Consider the following 25,239-nt stretch of genomic DNA (forward strand, 5'->3'; position numbering starts at 1 on the left):
AGATTTGAATCCCTAGGGTTGGGAGAGAGACAGGACTAAATACATGTGCATGAGGCATCTAAAATACCAAGTGGTGCAGAAAAGGGGAAGGATGGCAGTTAGTTACAGTTTTGCAGAATTTGAGCACAGAGAGGCACAAGATGGAGAGAACACAGTGTAAGAGAAACAAGAATGATGTATGTAAGTTACATGAATAGATTCGAAACAGAACTAGACAAATTAATGAAGGACAAATCCCTCAGTGGCTATTAAGCACCGTAGCCTACATGCTAATTTTGATGCAGGGAGGTCTTGAACTGCTGACTACCGAATGCTGGAAGGTGACAGCTATAAGAGCTCTCTCCTTTTCTAAACATCCTAAGCTGACAGCTCTGGGAATGCTCTGTCAGAACAGAAGGTCAACTCAATAAGGTTATTTTTACATTCCTGTAGGTCCTCTATTTTTCCAAGGTAAGAGAAACATCCATGCCCTGCTGTGCATCCAGATAGGTGAATATACATTTAGGGCACAGTCCAGTGTGGCACACTCAGCATAATCTGCTTTGATTATTCTGTACACTTACTCTTCAGGACCAGAGAAAAATCAATTAAGAGAAGATGCTAGAAGTGTTCCTTCCAAGCAAATACTGTAGCCCCAGCCCATACAGATTTAATTACCCATCTTTTACAAAGAACCTCTTCTACCTGCCTGGAGGCCACCTATTTGCAACCCAGTACTTCTCACCTTCTGCTTCTCTAGACAACCATTAGTCAGACAAAAGGAACAAGTATCATACCTTATAAATACAAAGCCTGCCATATTGGCTAACTGATGACCTCCACAGCAGCACTTATCCATCTAAGATGCTCATGCAGGGCTCCCCTTATAGTCCTTGGAGATTTAGCTACAGAGATCACCTGAGATTCATTCCATTGTCAAGCCACCACCTAAACCAAGTCAGATCAGCTGTGCCTTTTTTTTTTTTTTCTTCAACAACTATAAGGGGACATGACTCAGATAAAGATATCTTTTTTTTTTTTTTAAATTTAATTTTATTTTTTTTTTGAGTCTGAAGCAAAGAGAGCACTTCCTACTCCAGAGTTTTTCCAGGTGGATTGGTGGTATCCTCTCATTTCCTGGTGGTTAGGGTCATAGGCTATACTGTTGCCATTTTTTTTGTACTGGTGCTATCTGCACAAAGTTTCTTCTATACATTGGACAACAGATGCAAAGAAAATCATTTTTAGAGATTCTCAGAAAACCTTTCTTGTGGGGCAATTTAGGTTGTTATTTAAGTTTGGTTTGATTTCAGGATGAAGCATACTTCTTTCATAATACAAAAAGAAGAAAAATACATTAAGTAAATAAATCAAAACCATCTTTGTAAAACATGTAATTGCTGGAAATTTCCACATGAGGTGAGAGAATTTCCAAATTACTACTAGTCTTATTGGCTTGATAAGAAATGTGTATTCAGTTCAAGAGCTGGGGACGTGGACACGTTGACAGCTCTGGACCTCTGGAATGGCTGCCCAAAGTGAGTCCCTGATTCCAATGCAGGTGATGCAATAGGAGCAGCCACAAATCTTTATTTATGAAATACCTGAAATATTCAGAAGCTTGAAGGAAGCTTTGCTTGTGTTTACTAAGAATTTAACTGAAACTGTGCCTCTTCAAGAAAATCCAGTTCTGGTTGTTTCTATCACAAAATGAGGAAACTCAAGCACTTAGAAAAAAAACAAAGTCAATGGTTGGACCAACGCTAAAGGCAAGTATAGAAAGAAGGGCTCTCACATCTCTCTGCCTGACCTGTTCAGCTGCACTACCTCTTTTTTTCATGACAAGGTGCCCATCTCAGACTTGTACCTTCTCTCTCACAGGCCATTAATTCTTGTTTTTAAGCACTTTCCAAGCCTTGATTCATCACAGAAAGGACGCCAAATCTCTGTCCCTGCTTACACCACAGAATTAAACTTTTGATGACAAAGCAATACTCCCCATTGCAACCATAGATGGGGTTTAGGATGAGTTATTTAGGGGTGGTTTGAGTCCTTAAGGGGTGCAAATTGCCAAGTTCCAGGGAACAGCTTTGATTTTACTCACAGAGCATTTCACAAAAAATATGATAGCCCTGAAGAGGGAGAGCTTTGGGCAGCTGGAGTCTGTAGTAAGCGGCCACCTGAGCAGAGCTGACAAGATCTGCAGAATCAAGGAGCAGAGATTTTCTGGTTTGAGCACCGGGAGCAAGAGAAGCATCTGAAGGAAGTCAGAAATAGTGTCACAGCTAGGTATATCTCCCAAAACTAACCGTTTGGAAGGATGAGGTCAGCGTGCCCCTGCAGAAGGTAATCACTGCAAAAGATCTGACAGCAAATCCCTTTCCACGAGACTTCCCTAACTTGCTTCAGCACAAATTCCTGCACTGAGCTTACTTGGCACCACAATTATACAAGTTCAGAGACTTAGACAGGCCCGGCAGTACACGGGTGGGTGCAGGAGGACAGCTTTGCCCTGCACTCCTGCCATTACAGGCTGGGTGCAGCTGGGTGGGATGTGGTGTCCTCTCTGGCCTTCCCAATTTTGCAGCATGAATGCATCTGCTACTTTTTCTCAAAGGTTCTCACCTCTTGGCTTCCCGGTACTGTTTTTATTTTTATTTTATTTTTTGTCAGAAAATTTCCTTGTGGAGGAACAATCTAGGAATGTTTTTTCTCCCCTTTGTTCAGAGAAAGCAGAAATGCAGAGCAGGAGACAGGCCAAGCAGGGAAGGGTGAAATGACAATGCTATCCAGAGCCTGTCAAATCAGTTTTCGTTTTTTTTTTTTTTTTTTCCTTGCCCCCAGAGGAGGCCATAGGGTAATTATGATAATGTTTTCTGGTATTTCCATTTCATTGGCTGATCTCCCAGCCACTAAAGTAAACCCCAAATCTCAACGGGGAGGTCATATTCATCCTTGTTTATGGGACTCATTTTCAGAAATAACACTATCCTTTTTGTGAAACTTCCCTGGCAGCAGCTCAAAAAATAGCTAAAGGCAAACAGATTCCTTGGTCAGGGTTGAGAGCATCACAGCCGCTGGATGGGCCCAATGCAAGGGATTGCTGGTGATCACCCTCCTGGATGGCAGTACACCAGGTAATTGCCAGTGTGAAGCAGAAAGAGGGTGCAGGTGGCAGGGGGGCATGAGAAGGAAAGGGAAAAGGTAAGTGTGGAAACGAAAGCACCGGTGTTGGTGATCTGGAGGCAAAAGAGAGGTCCCAAGGATGCTGGAACAGGGCAGGAGAGAGGGCAGCACAGCGGGGATTCAGCAGCCTTTGGCATAGCCTTCAGCATGGCGTGAAGCAATCTGGGTCAGCAAGGAGCTCGTGGTGGTGTGGGATCAGAGGCAGGAAGATGTGGCAGCATGTAGGTGGTCGGGAACGTCAGGCGTTGCATGAGGATGGGGCAAACACTGAGATCCTGGCACCTGTTTTATTTATTTATTTATTTATTTATTTATTTGTTTATTTATTTATTTTTAATGAATGGCATTTAGGTGAGAAGGGATGGATGCTCTTGGTTCTTGTGTGATCGGGTTTAGATATCTAGTTTTCCCCTCTGTTTTCCCCTACACTTCTGCAAGTATTTGTGCAAGCCTGCACCTCCTGGCCACCGGACGCTGCTGATTTACTGAGGTCCAGATGAACCCAGTCAAGTACGGAAGGACCAGGGATTGGTATATGGTGTCTTGGACAAAACATACCTTGTGCAATCTCTGTTACTGGATCTGCTGCCAGACCCAAAGCGAAACAGGATATATACAGATATATACTCGTGGATATACAGAGCAGGGTAAATACAGATAAACAGAGCTTATTCTCCTACAATTTGGGCAACACTGGATTTGCCCATTGACCAGACAGTTTAATTCCCTTTCCTCACTAACTGCTACCTCCATGCATCTTTTCCCCTGACTGCCCACGTGTTATCATCACCTGGGTATAAAAATGACATAAGAAAACAGCAGCAAAATGCACTGGGGGAGAGCAGGGAGTGGGGCTTGCTCTGCCCTGAGGGACATAGTTAAACTGAATAGGCATTATTTCCAACATTAGAAAAAAAAAATGTGGTTTGCAACCTATTTCCTGTCAGGTTAATGCTGGAAAGATTTAAAAATAAATAAAGCTGGAGTGCCAGTTGGCCGAGATGGAGATACAGTAGCAGAAGCAGCAGCGGCACGCTCCACTGCCAGCAGCTAATGGCAAAAGCTCCGGGAGCAGAGCTGTGGTTTGCTCGGACACCGGGGTGGCGAGGAAGATGGTGGGAGGAAGGCCAGGTCCTAGCAAGAGACCCTGATTCAGGCGTGAGAAGGGAGACTTTAAGCCCCCGTGATGCTGGGTGTGTGTTTGATGTGGGTTGTGGTGGTGGGACTGAGTGCTCATCCCTCGTGTGGCTGCAGCACAGTGCGTGCAGAACAGGGCTAAAACAGCAATAAAACACAGGTCTTGGTGAGGTGCTGAGCATCGACATCCCTGCCTGGGGTGGGACCAGGCGTGGGGCCCTTTTCTGGTCCCCAAGCTCTGCTGCGCCCCATGACGGACGAGCACCCGTCTCTCTCAGCACCCTTCATGGTGCTAGAGCGATAGCAGGAATTCGGATCGGAGGGAACTGGGCGTGTGGGTGCTGAGATGAGCCCTCTGCGCTGCTGTCCTGCCCTGTAGGTGTGTGTCCCTCACCCCATCCCATCTCCAGAGGACAGAAATCGACCTCCGGAGATGTCTTTGGGTGAGGACTGAGGTTGTAAAGACTGGGCTGGGACAATGAAATCAACAGGGCCTGAGTGCAGAAGGGTGAAAGGAGGGGGACATCCAAGAGGGACACAGCTAAGGAGGGGATGGGGGAATGGGAGCTGCTGTGAGCAGAAGGCAGAGCTGGTTGAATCCTGATGAAACAGCACGCTGGGAGCTGTGGAAGCACGGAAAGCTTAGCGCACAAGCTGCCCTGCCCTCTGCCTGCTTTTCCCAGTCTCCCAGAGGGTAAATGAAGTTGGTGGTTTTGCCTTAATCCCTTGACCACATCACCCAAACCACCGCCTGCTCCAAGGCAGCAGCAGGACTCTGCTCTGGCCAGCTGGGCTCAGGGACCCTGCCCTGCACCCACGGACAGCCCAACAGCCCCCTGTGGTGCTCAGGGCTCTCTCTGCCCTTCCCAGAGCTGTCCCCACCAGGCTGGTGGATCCCTGCTCTTCTTCTTACCCTCAGAGCCGGGTCTGCCATGACTAGGAGGTGTCTACGCACCCAAGGAGCTCGTCTTCCTATTTCTCAGTGCCTCGATGCCCTGCTGGGAGAAGGACATGCTCCTTCCCTCAGTCATAAATCCATCCATGCCCTTGTGTAATGCAGTCCAGCTCTCAGCATGGATTTCCCATGACTGCTGCAATAAGAAAGACGGCACTGAATGGGAAAGAAGAAAAGTTGGCATGGAAAGATGTTTTGCAGAACTGGGACTGTCTCATCTTATCGTGACATTTAAAGATCTGTGATATCTACCAAAGGCATGGCCAGGTGAGGGCACTGCAATTTACTGAGCTTCTGCTAAGAAAGGATGCTGGCCCTTTGGAATCCATTGTCCATGTCATACCATGCCCATGCCATACATCACCATCACTGGTGAATGCATTTGCACGTGCTACACGGGCACACACAGTTTGTCACCACAGGGATGGGTAGAGGACACATCTGGTCCTGCAGCATGTATGTCTGCTGTTCCTTGGGGAATAGATCATTCCGATTTGGTCTCATTGATGCCCTTCCAATCCCATTTACTTTCACTTTGCCTTGGGGAAGCCTCATCCCTCAAGCTACACAAGCAGAGCAAGAAGAAAATCTGCTTGGACAAAGCACAACTTGCAGACTCATCATAACTCATGCCACAGGGAATTAACTGATCTGAAAAAAGGTGTCCACTGCATTTGACGATAATAGCAGAAGATTTTTGGGGGATGAGGTGGTGCCATGCCAGCAATAGAAGAGACCCTTTATCATCCTTGTCACTTCCAGACTCTTGAAGATGATTACCTGTATGGCTATCCTTCCTCAGCTATCCTGCCATGTAAATGCCCCTCTTACTAAGTGATCTCACGATTTACAGTCAGCACGTACAATTCATCAAGGGGAACTGACATGTATGGTACATTGCCAGGACATGGAGTTTTAGGAGAACATCTGTCTCACCAAAATTATTTCCTGCTTTCCTGCTTTACATCCCTGGAGCAAACAAGGTGGAACCCAGGAGGCTGAGCTATGAAAATGTTCCTTCCAAGCAAGGAGAAAACCCATGTCAAGTATTTATCTATGCTATCCAAGCAAAGGTGGTCTTCCTGGTAATTAGAAGACGGAGCTGGTGTAGAGAGCTCGGTAGCGATCAGTACGGATTTGAGTTACTTTCTTGGGTCATAAATAACACACATTACACTCCTCACTTGTGCAACAGGATTACTGTAGTCAGGAATGATAAATCCCAACCTAAAGCTAACGTCTAAAACATTCAGATGAATCACACCCTAAAACTGTCAAGTCTGCCTTCTGACTGCAGTGGGTCCAGACAAGGCATCTGCAGATCATCTCGAACGAGGTGAGACGAAACCTAGCCTGAGTGCCTTGGCTGGGTAGCCCCAGGGCTGTCTCTTCTGCAGAGGGGCTGTAAGGCTTAAACCCAAGCTAGGAAAGCAGGTCTGTGCTCTCCGAGCTGCCAAGGGGGTGCAGGATTTCTCCTGGGTGCCTACATAGCAAACATGAAGCTGAATGTGATGCCCGACCCTCCCATGACTTGGGGTCCTGTTGTTGGCTGCTAAGGGAGTCTCTTGTCTGTGCCCGGCTGGCTGAAAAATCAGGGGGGCTGTAAAAGACAGAGGAGGTCACTCTGACATTGGGCTGTGATTTACCTTGGCTCACAGCAGTACACTGCTGTCATCTTTAGGGGATGATAAAGTGAATTGTGCTATGAGATCCCCCTGTTTCCCAGTGTGTGGGCATAGCTGCAGTGCTGGCTTCTCTCTTTTCTCCTCATCCTTTGGAAGCAGATGGTTTCCTTCAGGATCATACCTTGCTGTCTACAGCAATCATTTTATTTTTCCTTTTACATTTCATTTTGTACGTTTTTCAGAGCACGGCTGGAGTCCAACGGGCCATGGAAGTGGGAACCATGCAGACCTCTCCTTCCCGTGCTCCTACCGCAGATGCAAGGAAGATCTCCTGCGTACAGACCCAGCTGCCCAAATAGATGCTGCTGTGGCCTTTCAGAGCTTACTGACTCCACGCTCTCTGTTGTCCTGTGATGGTTTAAATGTCACTTTGGACAGAGCAATAGAAGGGACAGTACCTTTCTTGGTTCTTCATGAGGAAGTTTGACTCCTTTCACTTTGTCCGCCCAGCTCCCTTACACCTCTCAGAAACAATTCCTTCTTTTGGATTTATCTCCTCATTCTCAAAGCTTCGCACTCTGATTTTTTAAAGCCTTGCTAGGAATACCCTCCCTGGGCGAGGGAGCTGGAATTCAGTGCCTCACTCAGGTCCTCAGACAGACAAGACAGATGGTTGCCGTCGGCTGGGCCAAGGATGCAAACAGAGCTGTCTTAACACCCTCCAACACATATTCTCTTGTTATCCTCCCACGGTGGAAATTACTGATAAGAAGAGCAGGAGAATCATCTATATTAAATCACAAGATTAGATCTCTAGGAAAAGAGCACTTTTGTTTTTTTTTTTCTTCCCCACCTCCCCCCCCCCCCTTCTTTTATTTCTGGTATCAGCAGCAAAGGCACCGAGGGTTAGAAAGCACAGTGCCTCGGGGGAGTGTGCTGGGGACGAGGATGCCAGCAACCTTCACTTTGCTCTCCAAACTGCACAGAAACTGGATTATCTCAATTTCACAACTAATTGCTCTTGCTTGCCTGTAACCAGGTCAATAGCATTAATGGTTAAGAATGAAAGACTCCCAGTAGAGTGTCTAATTGAAAGCCATTTAGGAGCAATTAAAAGAATGGTCTAGGAATAAACACCTGCTTTTTAAGTAGTAATAACAGCAGATAACACCCTGGTAACTTTGGTCCATGAGTACTAATAAGAGGTGTGCCGCTGTCATGCATCGGCAGCCTTTAAGGGTAGTTATGATCAAAATTAGACAAGATCCAGCTTCCTGTAAAGAAATATCAAATATTGTATATGTTGATCCGATCGCACACAAATATCTTTGGGTTTGTTTCAAATCAAACCAAACTTTTCCAAAACTGCTTGTGAAATAGTCATTAGAATGTTGAATGTAACACAGTTAAATATGAGAGGTTCCCCCCAAGAATATCTATGGAGTGAAAATCATATTCTTCCTATTATTTGCCACGAAAGTGACAAGCATGCCAAATTTGATGAGAGGTGCACAGGTAAGAAGACCAGACATCCCCTGTATTGCAGGGAGGGACTGCACGGCCATGGGGTGAGCTAAATCAGCGGTCTGTTCTGATGGAAAGATCTTATTCTGGAGGAAGGGGTGGGTTATTTCCTATTTCTGTTTTCTTGTCAGATTCAGGCTGGAAGGGACCTCAGGACCTCACCTACTCCAAACTACTGCCCAAAGCAGGATAAGCAATGAGACTGGATATCTAGGCTTTATGCAGTCAGGTCTTCAAACAAATTACACTACAAGCATGCAATGCAGAAGAAGAGGGGAGCTATGACTAGGGGTGAGGTGGAAAAGGGGAAGGCAGGGAGAAAAACCCTTCAGCATCAGCTTGCTGTCACATCCAGTTAGGTGTCCTGCACCCTCCAGATGGCTGACCTTCAGATGACCAGAGTCTTCTGCAGAGCTGCTGCCCCTCTTCTCCGAGTAGCACTGACAAGGCTGTCATTCGGGGTTGAAAAGGAAGCAAGGTGAAGAGCCAGCACTTGTTCCAGGCTCTGAGCCTCTCCCTTCCTCCTCCTCTCACTTTTCTGTTTTTTTTTTTTTTTTTTTCCATGCTTATTTCTACTTGCCCAACAGTTTTCTCCTTACTTCTCTGCGCTCATGACCGACCATGTCATCAGGGGGCACAAACTGTCAACATCTTTTTATTTTCTTAGTCTACAGCCACAAGGAGTGATGTCTTTTCTTTATGATCAGAGGCTTTATTGCTTTCCTCTGAGGTGAGCAAGCAGCTGCCTTAGATTTCAATGAGAACATCACGCTGCCCAGACCTGGGCAAAACAGACAAGAGCTCAGTGGTTGGCTGAGTCCCCTGGAGGTGTTATCTGGCAAAGAGAAGTTTCTTGTGCGGAGAAGAGAAGTTTCTTGTGAGTGGAGGGCTTGCAAAAATCTTTTGAAAGCTGGAGGCTGTAATATGCTCCTTTGCACCTGAGTCAGACCTGTCCCGAGTCAGAAATCAAATGGAGAGTGGGAATTTGCCACCTGAAGACCAATTCTGTGCTTAAAACTGCTGTTGACTAAATAATGCTGAATGCTTTTGGGGTGTGGGGTAAGGAGGAGAACACAGTTCTTGCAGTGGAGCTGGTTCTCCTGGCCTGAAGGGAGAAATGGGGCTCAGAGCCAGAATAGCTCCTTGCCCCTAGTTTTGGGGCAACCATTCATGCTCTCCAATGGTGCCTGACTACTGGATCCAGTGAAAGATCAGCTCAGACACTGAAATATTTTGCTGTGATCTGCTCTCAGGGCTGCTCCCCGCTCCTTCTCCTTTGGTGAAGGCCCACCTGCATGACTCAAGGGAATCCCAATGGTGCACATGCAGGAAACTGATAGCAAAGAATTTGTCTCTCCAGGACAAGCAATTCAGACTTCCAAAATAAATATCCATGTCCTTGTCACAGGAAATGCTGGGACTTTGGAAAGTTCCCGGGGGGAGCCGAGGTGGACTGTAGCCCACCATCTCCGACAGCAACCCCAAACTGCTGTGCTTTTTGCTGGGCTATGAACTGAGTCCAAAGACATCCCTGTGATGCACCAGAGGGAGCCAGGAGCTGGTATGACTCCCAGCACCCCATCCATAGTGCCAGTCCATGACCATCCTGCTAAGTGCAGCTTCTGAGTCCCAGGTCAGATATCAACCAGAGCTTCCTCTTCTGCATGCGTGATCCATGCTGTGGGGTTATTTTAGCAGTCAGGTCAAGTCCTGCTTGAAAAACAGCCCTGATAACCCAAAGCCCTCTCTTTTGTGAATGCATTCATCAAACAGACTTCTCATGCCCAGACATTTCAGGGCCCAGCTGCTGCTGGCCACCAGGCTTGGCTTCCAGGTAGAGGCCAGACAGAGCTGCCTCTGCCTTTTATCCATTCCTGGAGGTGGGAAGCAGCACAACTGCGATGCCACTTCAGCATTACTTTAGCTCACCTTGCCTTTCCTGGTGCAACCACAGGCACGCAAAGCAGCTAGGAAGCAGCCTCTGCCTGCAAAGGACCTGAGACTCCGGGGCTAGGGTGCGTGACCCTACACGTGTTTTGAGTTTTCCAGCTCTGCCGTACAGGATCCCAACTCCCAGATTTGGACCTGCAATTGCTTTTTCACCATCTGAGGTTTCAATCTGCTGATGAGATTGAATGCTTATTCCAGACACCCATGAGGATTTCTCAGGAAGTAATATTCTGTAGGCTGCTGCTCACCTCGAGGAATGGACAAGCCCAGCTGGAGATGATTTTGCCTGGCATCATTTTTGGCAAGTGCAACTGCAGCATCACCCTTGGGCCACTGAGCAATCCGAGGCAGAGCTGAGGTGCATCTAGGAGGGCTCTGGGCAGAAAAGGCAGAGTGATGGGGAGAGCAGCACCAGGCTGGAAGATAAGTGCATCGTGCTCTGGGTGCACTGACTGCATGGACTAGAGCTCCACATAAAGGGACTGCACTGAGGACATCCCCACTGAGTCCCTTGTTAAGTCACCTTACAGTCATGAAACATTCTTCATGCATGTCATATCTCGAAGGGCCCAGTGCTGCCAGCCAAAAGGGAGATGAGATCTGCAGGTAGCTCCGAGCCCAGACAGCCCCCAAGGGCAATTCAGGGAGCGGAGCTGAGGCTGGAGCTGGGAGCAGAGCACGCGTGGCCTCAGGCACCTGGCACCAAGTGGCATGAGCGTGGGCTTGCAGCTACCGAGCTGCCTGGTTCGGATCCCAAACCACAGCTCAGCACCCGCGGGGCAGAGCATTGCCCAAGAGGCTAAACAGCCTCAGCAGGGAATGCAGGGTGACCCAGCCTTACCGGGCTGGTGCTGAATTAGAGGTGTGCACATACCTGTGCATATACAGAGCACCCAAGTGCCAGCATGCATCTGCATCACTGGGAGGGAATGCCATTGAAAAGTGAGCGCAGGACACGGCCTTTCTGCCTCAGTTTCGCCCAGGCGCAGCAGACCTCACCTTTCCTTGCCTTATCTGTTTTGGCCACCTCTGCCTGTGTGTGCACCTATGTCTCACTGGGGCAGGGAGAGAGGAAATGGCAGATTTCAGAGCAGGCCCCTGCAATGAACAGCAGCAAGCTGGAGAAGCGTTCACCTCTCTTCCACTGGTGTCAGGGAGAACTCTGCTTGTGACGGGAGCAAGGAAACAGCTCCTGCTGCCTTCACATTGGCAAATCATCAGCCTTTTTGCTAGAAAGCTTGACTGAATTTCCAGTACAACTGCTCAAGGCCATGCTGTGATTGATTCCTTTTTTGCCCTTTTTTTTGGCCTGTTTTTTTTTTTCTTTTTTAAATTTATTTTTCCCTTTCCCAAGTGTCATCTCTTCATCTTACAGCAGGCTGGTGAGCCCTGATCAGCGATCAAGCACAGGATCACACGATGGCCCATGCAGCCCATGAATTTTGTGAGAGAGGCAAAGACTTGGCACGTCATTCCTACTGTGGCTTGGTGACCTGGGACACCAAAGCCCCCAGGTCAGGCTAACCTGCTCCCTTCCAGAGCCCTGTGTGCAGTTTGCTCTCTCGGTGCCAAACATCCAGATGTGTCCAGCCTCCAGTCCCAGCAATTCCCCAGCCAGAGCCACATGCAGACGTAGCAGAGAGACAACGCTGAGCTGGCTTGGTCCAGCCCTCCGTTCTTCTATCCCATCTGGGTAAGAAGTCAGCTGTAAGCTAAAGTCATTCTTCCCATCTCTGATGCCCAATAAAGAGGCTCAGTGGATGCTCCTGAGACCTTTCTGCTACAAATTGTCACCCCCACATCCCTCAGCCTGTTGCCCCAGTGCCGGGCTTTGGGATTTGCTCAGGTCACGTCTGCCGGTGCGATGCTACCGCAGGGAGACAAAATATTTGTGCCCTGTGCGAGCTGTGCCAAGGCTGCGGGCCGGGCAGGTATGGGCTGGATGCCATCTCCTCCTCTGCTCTGCGTGTGCCAGCAGCCGCAGCCGAAAGCAGAGAAACCTCGGCGGCGGCTCAGGTAGCTCACAGCACAGCCACAATGCTGCTTGCCCTGGGGTGCACCTCCATGTACCCGAGGGTAACCTATGCAAGGTTACCTATAATTAGGGGTAGGGTTAGGGTAGGGTTAGGGTTAGGGCTATTATCACACATAACCTATACGATGGACCACACCACCCATTTAATATTAGACAGAGCCGTGGGCCAGGGAGTTTTTCAGTTTATGTATCACTTAGAGGGGCTGGGTCTCAGAGTCACTGCTGCTCCAGGGCTGAACTCAGAACTCGTGGGACCAAAAGCAGGAAAATATTAAAGTCTGGACCAGGCTGGTTTGGTCTCTGCTGAAAACATCCTCGGAGCACGGAGACCTGCTCCTCACTTGGAGTCTCTACAGCAAGACTCAGGCTCAGAGCCAGAGTGACATCCAAACCTGCAGGTAACCAGGTGACAGCTGGTAGTCTAATTAGTGTCATGGATCCAGGCCCAGCAACTAAATGGCTTTGGGGAGAGTCTGCACAAGCTACAGGCTCCGGCAGGAAGGGGCACGTGAATTGCCGTGGGGTTTTTGGAGTGGGCAGCCCTCTGGGACAGGCTGCACGCTGTCCCATTGCTTCCATGCTACCCAGTTTGAACTTCTCCTCGGTTGCACGTAGGCAAGCACAAACAAACCTTCAGAGCAGGAATGGGAGATGGATGGGGGGTGTGTGGCAAGGTTTGGGGAGGACCTGAATTTCTAGACCCCTCTCGGCTCAGCACTGAAACCAAAGCCCTGCCCTGGCGCGGGTGGCACGGAGGAGCGTGGCGTGGTGGCATCTCCAGGGCGGCTGCCGCACAGTGCACGTATTCTGTGCAGCCCTGGGGTGTGCGGCACCGCTAATAGCTCCGGGGGAGCTGGCGTGCCAGCATTCCTCGGCCGGTGCCAGGAAAGCCACGCCGAGTACACAAGGAGTTGGCTTCCCTCCTCGCTCACATTAAAGGCACTCTCAGGCCTTTCCAGCTTCCACTGCAGTCATGCATCATCCCCTTCATTGTCCATGGGAAGCTTTGCGGACAGCTCGGGACACGGGAGGAGGCTCCTGATGGGGTTGATGGAGACAAGGCTGTGCTCTTGGGGGGAGTCAGCCCCTGAACCATCGCAGTGCACCGGCCCTTTCCCTTCCTCGCTGCCCCTGCGTGCACCTGAGCAGACGTGCAGTGGGTAGATTAAACCCATCATTTGGGGGTCAGCCCCCATTAGATCACCAGAAATGTGGTTTCTGTTCCTTGCTCTGCTGAGTGAGCTTCCCTTTTTTCCCACTTGTATAGCAGGGGTGATACCCCATCTCTGGCACTGCCTTCTTTTATGGCTTTGGGTAAATTATGGAATTCCTGCACACTTCAAACATATTATTTCAGTGAATCCGGAAGGTTTTATGGTAATTTTCAGGTCTATACGTCATTTTCTGCTTAAGATGGGTCACAAAGACCATCTGTTGTAATGGAAAGAGAGATGTCATACTGAAATTACTATGTATGCCAGAGTTTTACCCAGATGACTCAGGTATTACAGTACAGGACAATATCTCCTGTTAGCAGCCTTGGGAGTAAAGGCGACAAGGAAAAAAGACACAACCAACATAGAAAACCTCCTGCAAATAAAGCTCAGAAAACTCATCCCAGCATGTCTATGAAATACACGGAACTTGAAAACAGAGCTAGAAACAGATCCATGGCTACAGGAGCACAGATTTTCTTAGGACCCAAGGATGCGCTGGGAGCATGGACCCATTCTGAGTCTCAGTCCTGGGATGCTGGGAGAAAGGCTCTCTAGGAACAGATAAACCATGCCAGCCCGTATTCAAGTTTATACAGAAGTGAATTCACTATTTCTCCTGAAGGAGTTTTTCCCCATTTGTCTGGGAGCCTAGGTGCTTGCCCAGGACTTTCTGGATATTAAGCTGACCTGTTAGACTATGCCGGTGCCTTTCCATGTAGACTATCACCTGCTGGAGAAGACAGAGCTGGGCTGCTCCTGCCTGCTGTGAGTCAGAGAGGTGTGCCCAGGCAGCAAAACACAGCTGCTCAGGCAATCAGAGCCCTTCGAGTCCCTTAGCTGCTGTGCCAGAGGTGGCACCAGCAAGCTGCCGTTCCTGGAGAGCAGCCTCAGAGTACTCACGGTACTGAGCTCCTGGGAAAACCAGGCTTGACTTGCCTATGACTTCTGTGTCTGTTATATTAACTGAGCCCACTGTGACAGTACAAACCTGCAAATCAACCTGCTGGTTACTACTAGCAGCAACGATAAAACCAACCCCAAATACCTGTTTTCATTTTGAAGGTGTGTTTTCTCCATAAGAGGCTAGAAGCAATGCCAGCAAAAGCTCATTGCACAGACAGCAGCCCTTCGGCCAGCAATCTGACCAGCAACATGACCTGCAGCAGCATCCAGGACAGCAGCAGCACTCCGGGTGTCAGTCCTTGCTCAGGTTAAAGAACATGCCCCTGCTTAGTCCCACCAGATAGTACCAGATAGATGGGAACAAAACCAGGACCATCAACAAACACCATCCTCTAAAGGCCACAGAGTCCTGTCCTGTCTAAAGAATCACCCCATAACAACTGATTATCAGAAAATAAAATTAAAAAAAAAATCAGCTGGTTCGGCAAATTCTTGTGAGCCCAAGTTTAGGTCCCAATTTAAGCAGATGGGATAGAAATGGTTATGGTGCCTCCTATGGCTCTTTCTACATCATGGATAGAAAATCAAGCCCATAAGTTGTCATACAACCCCAAGCATTGTGTGACGACCAACCCCATTGCAGCTTCAGCTCAAAATGGCCACATTTTACCAAAGTGGAGCCAACCTTGGGACATCTACCCACCTGTGCCCCCCGTATATGTGCTCTACAGAAGAGAGCTCCTGGCTTGTGCCAAGATCTCTTCCCTTTGCAAAATGCTTGGGGCAAATAAAAGACACCCCAACCCTCCACTGCTCTGCGTGCAGGTAAAAACCTTTGAGGAGCTGGCTGGTGCAGGCTCTTTTTGCCCTGTCAGTGTGGCTCAGGCTCCTGATTCCTACACGTGGGCTAATTCCTTCCAAGGAGGCTGTTTCTCCTCCTGCCTCTCTGCTTTCTCTTGCCTTGGTGAGAGCTGCAGCTTTTGCTCACTCTGGGCTAGTGTGGGCAAGGATGTAGTGACTCAGTCTGCCCCCCTGGTGGGTCCTGCAAACAGGCTGGCAGGTGAGCAGAAACTAGAATTAAACAAATCATACAGGAAAAAACATATAATTACTATTACAACTTCTACAGGACTCGTCGTCTTGGGTTCTCCTGTGCTCATCTCCGGCCCTGCTGCAGCTCCAAAACATTGGCCCTCCAGCAGGACATCGCCATGCTCCCACCTCCCCTGGCGAGCTGGGCAAAGGCAGCAGAGGCAGGCCTAGAGCCATCAGGCCTATTTTTGTTGAACGGCATCCTAAATCAGGGGCTAAGTAATGCCTGGGCTTGCGCACCCTTCTTTATTGGACTGAAACGCAGAGCTGTTTATTTGGCTGTAATGATTTGTGACAGTCAGACAGTTGTCTGGCTCGCGGCCCTCTTGGGAAGAGAGCGAGCCTCTCCTCTCCCTGTCCTGGGCCAAAAAGCTCCTTTTTTTTTTGTTGTTGCAGTTTGTCAGACGCCTTGCTGAAGGCTGCTCCAGGAGAGCAGGCTGGGGGTGACGGACCCTTTGCTGACCCTTGTGATGCAGCAAGGCCCAGGAGCCCTGCCAAGGGCGCAGAAATGGCCACAGAGCAGCTAAGACTGGAAGCCACCTGCAGGGGCTTTGGGGAAGCTGAGCGTTACCCTGAGCAGGCAGTGCTGGGGTAGAGGCTGTTCCCAGCCCCTCATCATTAGAAGCTTGCAGGCTGAGGTTACAGATCCCTTCCAGCACTAATTTCATTCTTCTCCAGCTCACTTTTTGCAGTTGTCGCTGTGGACGTATTTGCTGTCCCTTCAAATGCCCAGTCCCCTGGGTCTGACTGCAGCCCTTGGTTTCCCCAGCTCTCCATAACAGCGAGTTCCTCACTCTGGGAAACCTCTCAAGGTTTCTTGAGGTTTTATTTTGTCTCCCCTTTGAATTCGCTCAGCAAATCCCTTTTTGCTCTGAGACACAAGACAGATGTCTCCGGCCACCTTTTCCTCCTAGGTGTGTCTCTTCTCAGCCCTGGCTGCAGACTCCGTGATGTCTTCGCTCCATGAGTCAATGCTCATTTGACCCATATGTGACTGATTTCAGGGGACAGAGCTGTTTCAGACTGACCATAAACAGAGGAAAAAGAGGCTTAGGAAGATTTCCATGAAAGGCACAAGAAGTGGAGTAAGGTAAATTAGGAGAAGAAACAATATACCCTGCTGCTCAAGCCCCAGTGGGGCAAACATGATGGATCCCCAGAAGCCAAATCCTCATAGTGAGGAAGCAACGGTGTAAATCACACAGTAGACGTAAGTTGGAAAGAGCAGTGCAAGTAGGCTCGGTAAGGTTTCCAGGAAGGCTGTAAAGGCTTGGGAAAGAAGTCAGACAGCAGTCTGGATCTGAGCAAAGCTCTGTTCCTCCTCACCCGAGCCATGGCTGGAGTGCTCAGCACTGCTGCCTGACAGCAGAGCTTTCAGATCAAGTAGCCAGAACAAAACCACCATGAAAGGAATAGATACTGGTGGAAAGTCTGGTGAAAGCCTCGTTTGGCAAAACACAGGAATACCATTTCCTAGCAATCGCTCATCACAGTCACCACTTCCCATTTATTATGGCTGGGCTGAAGGTGCTACCTTTACAAGAAGCAGCGTGAAGAAATGGAAGCTGCTTTAACAAGGGTAGGATACATGTTGTAGGACGCAACATGAAAAGAAAGGCAGATATTTTGACCTACAGGTTTTTCTAGGACATTACAAGGATTCACACCATGTAACTTTGAGCATCTACAGCTCAGAAATCTACATTCGAGCTCTGCACTCCCTTTGTAGACAAAGAGGAGAAACACACACTTACAGCCGTGACTGATCAACTCTATTTTAAATCACTGTTTTAAGTGAACCTAGACAGTGCCTCACACACTGACAAAATTAGCTAGATCTCCATTATCTGTAACAATACAGAAAGATTCCTACGCTGGAGTGTCTACATGAATCCTGCGCTGAGTGTTGCTCTTGCTCTTTGCATCCTCTTTCCTACACAAAAATGTCAGCAACAATATTAACATTGGTGTGTCTTTTCACATTCAGCAGCAATCCTGAGCACTTGAGGATGGCAACTTGAGAAACAGATTCCCAAGCCAAAAGGATGCCAAACTACTACGTTGTTCCCAGGAGCTGCAAGGCCAGATTATAGAGAACCACTGGTTTGGGTCTAGGTAACATGCCTTTAACACACAGGACTTGTTGGAAGACTCCTGGGTTCTCTTTTCCTTTCCTATGCTGGTGGGGCTGCAAGGGAAGAGGAAGAACCAGCTACAGAGCAATCGGTTCTGCAGCAAAAGCAATTGGCACCATAAGGAATATTGCTGTTTCTTTGTACTCTTATAAGTTTTCATTATGAAAAATAAATGTGTACATGACAATATATTGGACAAACCTGTTTTCCCTAAATAATTTATATATTTTCTGTGTTTAAAATTTCTCTCATAGAAGGGGAAGGAGAAGATAAATTTTAGGCTTTTTCAGAAAAAAAAAAGGATTTTTTTCTATTAAAAATCTTTTCAGTAAGCATTCCCATTTCATTAAGAAGACATTTTCCACTGGGAAAAAAAATGCTGAGAGAAACGTTCTGACCAGCTGCTACAATGCATCTTGCCACCTGCATCTTGCACCTTGCATCTGAAGTTTTAATTAGCGCTTAGGATGAAGATGTGCTACAGGATTCTCTGATGTGAAATTCTGGTAAATGATTATTCCAACCACCTGTTGGATGCTAGTTTCTTTTTCTGTTAATTCTGTGTTTCACTGGGGCTTTGCAGTCTCTTGAGATCTGCAAATCCCTTTAATCACAGTGACCAAGGATGGGCTTTTGATCAACAGCATGGCAGTGCTGAGTGTGAAGAAGAAATCAATTAGTGAAGAGGCAGATTGTTTTCTCCTCTTCCACCTGGCAGAGCTTCTCAAATGGGGACAGAGTGGTGTTTCAATGGTAGGGAAAAATGCTGGAGGAGCACCATCACTGCTGGAACCTCAGTGCTGGACTTGGACATCCCAAGGGGTCAAGGCCACTGGGACTGAGAGTTGGCCAGGTGAGTTTGGTAAGGTTCAATGCATAAATGTTTTAGATGTGTTAGGTGGGGAAGTGACTTATTAACGAGGTAAACAACTCCTGGGCAAGAGGGGCTGAACAGCACTGGAGGGAAAAATTTGAATCCATAAAGCAAGCAGCACATAATTGTCTCAGGTTAGACCCTGCATGCAAGCAGACATCACCTAGCTCAGACCTTCTCCCTGTCACAGCCTGGCCCCACTGCATGTCCCCAAACACTGCAAGCTTCAAGAGGCACTTGCTGAAATACAGCAAAGAATCCCAGCATCCCTCGTGGCCTTAAAGAAAAGACTGGTGCAATTTTTTTTCCATAGTGGTAGGTCAGTGGTCAAGTGGCACAGGGTGATGGGTGGCTCAACCCTGCCCCCAAAATCAAGATTAAACCTGAAATTCTTCTGCATCAGTCTAGGTGCTCACAAATACTGAGGCTGTCCTGAAAGCAGCACAGCAAAGCATCCCTAGCACTCCGTTCCTCAGCACCAGAGATGTTTAAAAGTATTTCATGCACGTCTCTCTCTGCTGGTGCTTAATAGAAATGTGCGCAGCGAATTCCTGGATTCCATCAGAAATCAAGCAAGAAGTTCAAAGCGGGTTTAGTTTCCAGCTCCAGCCACAATAAAACAAAAATACAGAGGAAAAAAAATCTCAACAAAAGTTATATAAATCTCTTCTGGTCTAAACTGTTAATGGGGGAGAGGAACAACGATTTCCTGAGCAGAAAATTATAGAAGTGCTCCAGGTTTAGCTCACTGTCCTGTCAGCTCGATTGGAGCTGGATTCCCCTTCTCTCCCCGACTGCCTCTTGTTTTGCAAGGTAGCAATAATAATTATGTGAACCTGCCATAGCTGGGCCATCTAGAGCTCCCCAAACCATCTCTCTCACAAAAATCCCTCATCCTGCCTGCATGGCAGCCACCCCATCCCTTGGGCCAGGTGAATTCAGGAGTGGTGTAGGGAGCCCCATGGCAGGGAGGATGCCTGGGCAGAGTTAAAGGCAGCTTGCTGAGCCATTGCAGGACTTGCTGGGACACGGTGAGGTTTCTCCTTTTGGGTTTTCAGAGGAAGAAAGTTACTCTCCTTGTGCCAGCATTAATACAAACCATGGGAGGGCAGAAATAGCACTGATCAGTTCAGCCTTTCTCCCATCTCCCCTCAGTCCAGGGACTTCTGCTGTCTGTGAATTGCTTTCTCCGCTTCTGATTTCACCTGTTTTGCTTTGTAAGGGTGGTTTCCCCTGTTCTTGGGCTGAAAATTTGTGCATAGATCCTCTGCTGATGTCTCTAAGTATGTCTGTGCTGGTGCATGTCTGTGTGTGCACATCTGTGTGTGCATGAGGCTGTGCGTGTCTGTATGTGAGGAGGCTGGGGGGATCCCATCTGGGTTCAGTCCTTTCCATGGTCCTCCCAGCTCCCCTCTGAATTCAGAGCACAGGTGATGTCCTGCTGAGGCCTCTGCTCCCTGTGCAGCTGCAGGGAAAGACCTACAGCTTCTCCTGTGCATTAAGACAATAGAAGCTATTCCTGAAATTAGAGCAAGTTGGGTACAGAAAAAGCTTTGGGGTTTTGTGTCTGACCCCTGGCTGTCCCAGGCATACCACCTGTTGTGGAGCAGTTCCATAATGATATTCCTGCTCATTACACTTGTTTCTCCTGTTATCAACAACTATTAGTCCAATAATGTTCTGGGATCAATAAGCCAAACTTTTGGGGGCACTGTCTGCATCTCTTATTTTCCTCTGTTTGCTTTCCATATTTGCCTTCCCAGTTGTTACTGTGCTTTGGGGGAAAAAAAATCAGACAAGCATAAATTGCCAGCAGCCTTTTAAAATAACATTTAACAAGGATTCAGCTGACTAAATGCAGATGTCTCTCCTGGAACTAGTCACCTTGGGCTCTCTGCAGAGCCAGGGGAGATGTGCCCAAAATAGCTGCTATCTGCGCTAGTGAATGAGTTATTCCTGGGGATCACCCCAGGAAATGTCTACCCGGTCCCTGGCTTACCTGTGGCTCATGTCTTCTCAAACCATTCCTGGGCATGGGGTAGTAATAGGATAAATACAATGCCTGGTAGGCTGCTTGGATGGGGCCCCCCCCTTCTGAGTTTAATGCTAAGGCAAGGTCCCCGTTGGTGTCCGGGCACTGGCAGTGTTTGGTTTACTAGCACTGTCGTTGCGTTGCCTGGAGTACCAGGCATGATTTATCTCCTCCTAAAGTAGACACATAAACAGGGCACATGAATCATGCCTTAAAAGTGCCTGTTTTTCCTCAGTGGCTGTAAAGGGAGCCTGGGATATGAGCTCAGAGGGAGTGGTTCCCACCCCTGTCACCAAAAGAGTGGTGGGTGAACTGCTCTCCTTCCTCCTGCACCTCTGCATCCTCTTGATGCGTCTGTCTCAGAATAGCTGTTTAAAATACTAATCCCCTCCTTTTTTTTTTTTTTGTTAACTGCCGCTGTTGAAGTTTATAAACTGAACAGACATGGCTTACACAGCGACAGATGTTCCAGATAAGCCATAGCCTCCTTAACAAATGTTTCAACAATTTTTCCTTCCAGTACTCTCTCCTGCCAGAGCTCTGCGGTGGGGAATAGCAGATCACCTGGCTGGATCTGTGATTTTTGTTCTGCCGCTGCTCGCCCAGCACAAAATCCACTTTGCCAGTCAGCAGGCTGTCCCACAAGTGGTGACCAGCCCTCTACCTGGCCCCCTGTCATCTGTCCCGGAAAAATGACTTGCTGATCTCTCCATCACAGCCAACCCTCCCTGCTACACTGTCTGCTCCCCGTGATCTTTTCAGCACATACAAAGGCAGATTATCATTATTTATGAGAAAAACAAAACAAAAAACCTAAAAATATCTCACTCTATTAAACTACACCAGTTACCTACAGTTGAAAACTTTTCCAGGAGTTCACTTTGGATTCAGAAACAAATGAGCCATCAGTGTGCATTAAAAAGTCTGTAAAACAGCTAATGAGTTTTAGTCTGTTCAAAAACAGGTCCTCTGAGGGGGGAGGTTGGTGGAGGGATTATGACAAACACTGCCTGTTCTCACCCCGATTTGAAGGCAAAACGTGTGTGTCAACAAGAAGCAGAGGGGAAAGAATGTCAATGGAATTGGGATGGTGCTGGAGAGCTGTGAAAGAGTGCAGGAGGCTGAGATTGATGCAGGGCTCTGGGGTCGTGATTGTAGGTAAATGGAAAACAAAACTGCGAAGGGAAACCTGAAGGCAATAGGTTCAATCTGCATTTGTACCCAGCAGATGGATGGGCATTACTGGTGATGAGATGAGGGAAGGAAAATTTGGTTATTAGAAGAAAAATGAGTATTTTTCTGGCTCTGGAAATCCTCTATTTCTGCTGTTAGGGAATAATCTTGATCAGGATTTTTGGACATTTCTTTAAAGATGTTGCCTGTAGCTCTCGGTTCAGTATTTTACTGGAAAAGGCTGTTGCTCTTTTTTTAGAAACACGATGCATGCAACTTGTCATCACTAGCCTAAGACCTTGTTCTATACATCTTTGGTTTTACTGACTAAATGCCATGCATCCAACTGCTTTCAAAGCTTCCATCCCCAGAAATCACTAGCTGACCCACTCAGACTTTTTCTGGAGTGACCTTGTTTGCTAGGAACCCTGCTCTGCTGTGGCCATATGCAACCTGCTGTGATTTCAGCCTTCACCTTCTTTCAGTGTTTTTTGGCAAATGGAAACGAGGAAGTTTGCTGAAGACTTGTCGGCACTGCCACCAAAGCTATGGCCCCATGGTCCTGCTGAACCTTCATGGCTGTTGCTCAGCTTGGGTTCACCACACCTATATCCAGACACATAAAAGATACATCTTGACAGTCACCTTGTCACCCCAAGCTCATCCCATCATTAGGGGAAGGGTCCTTCTACCTAGCTACCAGTCCACCCAAGGTATGGAGGTGGCCCTCAATCCATTGTTTGTATACAGGGTCCAGAGCAAGCTGACCCTCAATTTAGCCACCTCAGGCACACCTGCAAGAGGACTGTTTGCCACATATCGGGGAAAAAAAGATATTTATCTATTGCATTTCCAGGGCTGATAGTGGAGCTACCCAAACCCCAGCAAGTCCTGGGCTCACATAAAAGCACAACACCATCCATAAACATCTTCTCTTTGTTGCTTTTCATCCCAAAGCTGGGAAAACCAGTGCAGCATTTCTCTGCGTCCTTCACGTTATTTTTTTCAATGCCTCCTGCAGCTGTAGGACTCAAATTCTCCCATCGTTGGCAGCCCCAATGAACCAACTGAGATGCAGCAAATGGACCCAGAATTTCAGCCGATGTAAATCGAGCTGCCCCACTGACGTCAGCTGGGGTAGGATCTCTTACCAAAAGGCTCGTTCAGAATACCAGTGCTCTCGCCATCACAATACATGATTTGTATCCACTAATATCTAGACAGATATGGCTATCAGCATGTGCAAATATCAAATTACTCTTTCCCCAGTTAGAAATACTCAGAGGAGCACTGGGCATTTTGGTGCACACCCAGACCTGTGACTTTTTGTTGATGCATATAAATGTGTCTGTGCCATAAATTTAGTGTAGGATGCAGATGATTCTCTATCTGAAAATGCAGATGGGAACCCTGTGGAAAAAGAAATGCCCCAGCTCGACTGTGAGAAATGAGCTTTGTGACGGAATAACAGAGTGAAATTTTGTCTTGAGTTATACAGGAAAGCCTTCTGGCTTTCATATCCAGGAATAGCCCATGCTAGCAGGTCATCAAATAAATACTGGGCATAGTGAATGCTAGTTTTCAAATGCTTGGCATCTCAGGGATGCTGGATGCTCTGCTGGCTAATAGGACTGAACACAAGTTTCAGCTTTACTTCTGCGTCCCCAGCTGGTTCAGTTGCTTTCCTCTAAGTGGTGGCTGATTTTCACTGAGTTTGCAGGCACTGGCTGGCTTCAAAACCTCAACCAAAAGTCAAATTTCTTTAAAGATTTCCAAAACATTCAAAGCTACTTGAGAATTATGGATACACAGAAGAATACATGTATGCACACATATGTATAGACACATTATCAAATAAATCTTATTTCTTTAGAGGACTAAATTTAAAAAAGACACTTTTTTGTGTGTGCAACTGAGACACACCTCATCATTCAGGCCTTTATTCAGGCATTAGAGACTAGAAAATAAACCTGGATGGGGGAGAAGGATGGATATTATGCTATATATATTTACATTGGTGTTTCTTCCACCTTTTCTGAAACATTTGCTTTTGCCGCTTTGCAGACCGGAACCGGGGTAAAAAGACCCCAGCTGGGTTCAGCTGAGTGCCCCCTCTGTTCATCTTGTGAGAGCTGTACAGCAAGAGCAACGATGTCCCACGATTACCACCCTGGGATGCTCAGCGCTGCGGTCATGGTCTCCCAAATCCCAAAGCTGCTCTCCCCTGTGGGTAAGTAGTCCTAATTGGCAGGCAGCAAGAAGGGAAACAGGCCTCAGAAAAGACAGAAGGGGAAATGTGGCCTCTGCCATCTGTAAAGCTGGGCTTTCAAAGACCTGCAACTGGAAACCTCTTCTATCAACATGGTCGACAGCATTAGACAGAAGCCAAATGTCGTTAGTCATAAACGGGGTCAAACTCAGTAAAGCAGATGGAGGAGGGATGAAATCAAAACGGAAAGGCTTTCACGCCTCATGCAGCGGAGGATGCATTTTGGGTTTCCAGAGAAACAGGAGGCACCTGGTGAACATTTGCTCAGGATCTCTACCCAGTACCTGAGTGGAGGACACCCCACTAATGCCCCAGGAGAGGGTCCTGGCCATGAGATCAGTGCTCCTGATGGACTCAGCACATCTTATTATCATGCACCATGCTAATGAGCACGTCCCTGTATGGAGAGCACTACTTTTAACTGAGACATTTTGTAAGGCTTCCAGAACAATCTGAAATGGCAGAAGACTCGTGGTGTGTGGATGCCATGGAGGTGGGGGGAAATCTGGGACCACGCTGTGCAGCAGATAACCCAGGAGGAGAGAAGTGGTGATCCAGTGCCTTGGGGAACCAGGGAAGGATTTACTGGTGGGTGACATAGTTCCGAGTAATTTGGGTCTTTTGGCTTGCATGTAATTTTAATGACAAGCCTTCGAGATGCCGGGTTTATGTTTCCTGCTAAAAATACAATTGCCACAATTCATATGGCTCTCATCTAACTTTACCTACCACAGCACCTAAATTGGGAACAGAGCTTTGTGGCAGTCCCTTCCACCACCAGTGGCAAGGAACAGGCTCTGGAGGATGATTCAGCCCATCCAAAGCATGAGGCCTGCAGGAGGAGCCTACTTTGACTACTGGGAAAGGCTCAGCTGACCAGATCTTGACTTAACATCTCTTGGGGACCCTTCCATATTGCGGGGGAGAATGTCCTTGCATCCAGAAATAGCCTTTAAGCTGTTGGCTTGGATGGAAAAGTTTTCCATAGCAAAACACCACTGGCATTCCTTGGTGAATCCCGATGCCTTCCAGTTTAGGAGGTTGGTCAGCTGGAGGACAAACCACTTGAGGACATAATGATAAGATCTCTTGTCAGAAACGAGCAATTCAACGGTCAAGAGTGACATCTGGTCATAAATTGTCCTCAAGAAAA

General features: G+C 47.8%; 1 protein-coding gene across 2 annotated transcripts in view; it reads right to left on the reverse strand.

The window, feature by feature from the left end:
• PTH1R (parathyroid hormone 1 receptor) overlaps positions 1 to 25,239 on the reverse strand; it is a 124,945-nt gene that overhangs the window by 66,177 nt on the left and 33,529 nt on the right. Inside the window, exon 1 of one of the 2 annotated variants that reach the window (XM_080579505.1) lies at positions 777 to 847. The exons of the other annotated variant lie outside the window; for it this stretch is intronic. The gene's annotated coding sequence lies outside the window, so the exon portion shown is untranslated. Of the gene's footprint in view, positions 1 to 776; positions 848 to 25,239 lie in introns of those variants that run through there. 2 annotated transcript variants of the gene reach the window in all.

The sequence above is a fragment of the Anser brachyrhynchus genome, assembly GCF_964034855.1.
Source record: "Anser brachyrhynchus genome assembly, chromosome: 2".
In the NCBI taxonomy this organism is placed as follows: domain Eukaryota; kingdom Metazoa; phylum Chordata; class Aves; order Anseriformes; family Anatidae; genus Anser; species Anser brachyrhynchus.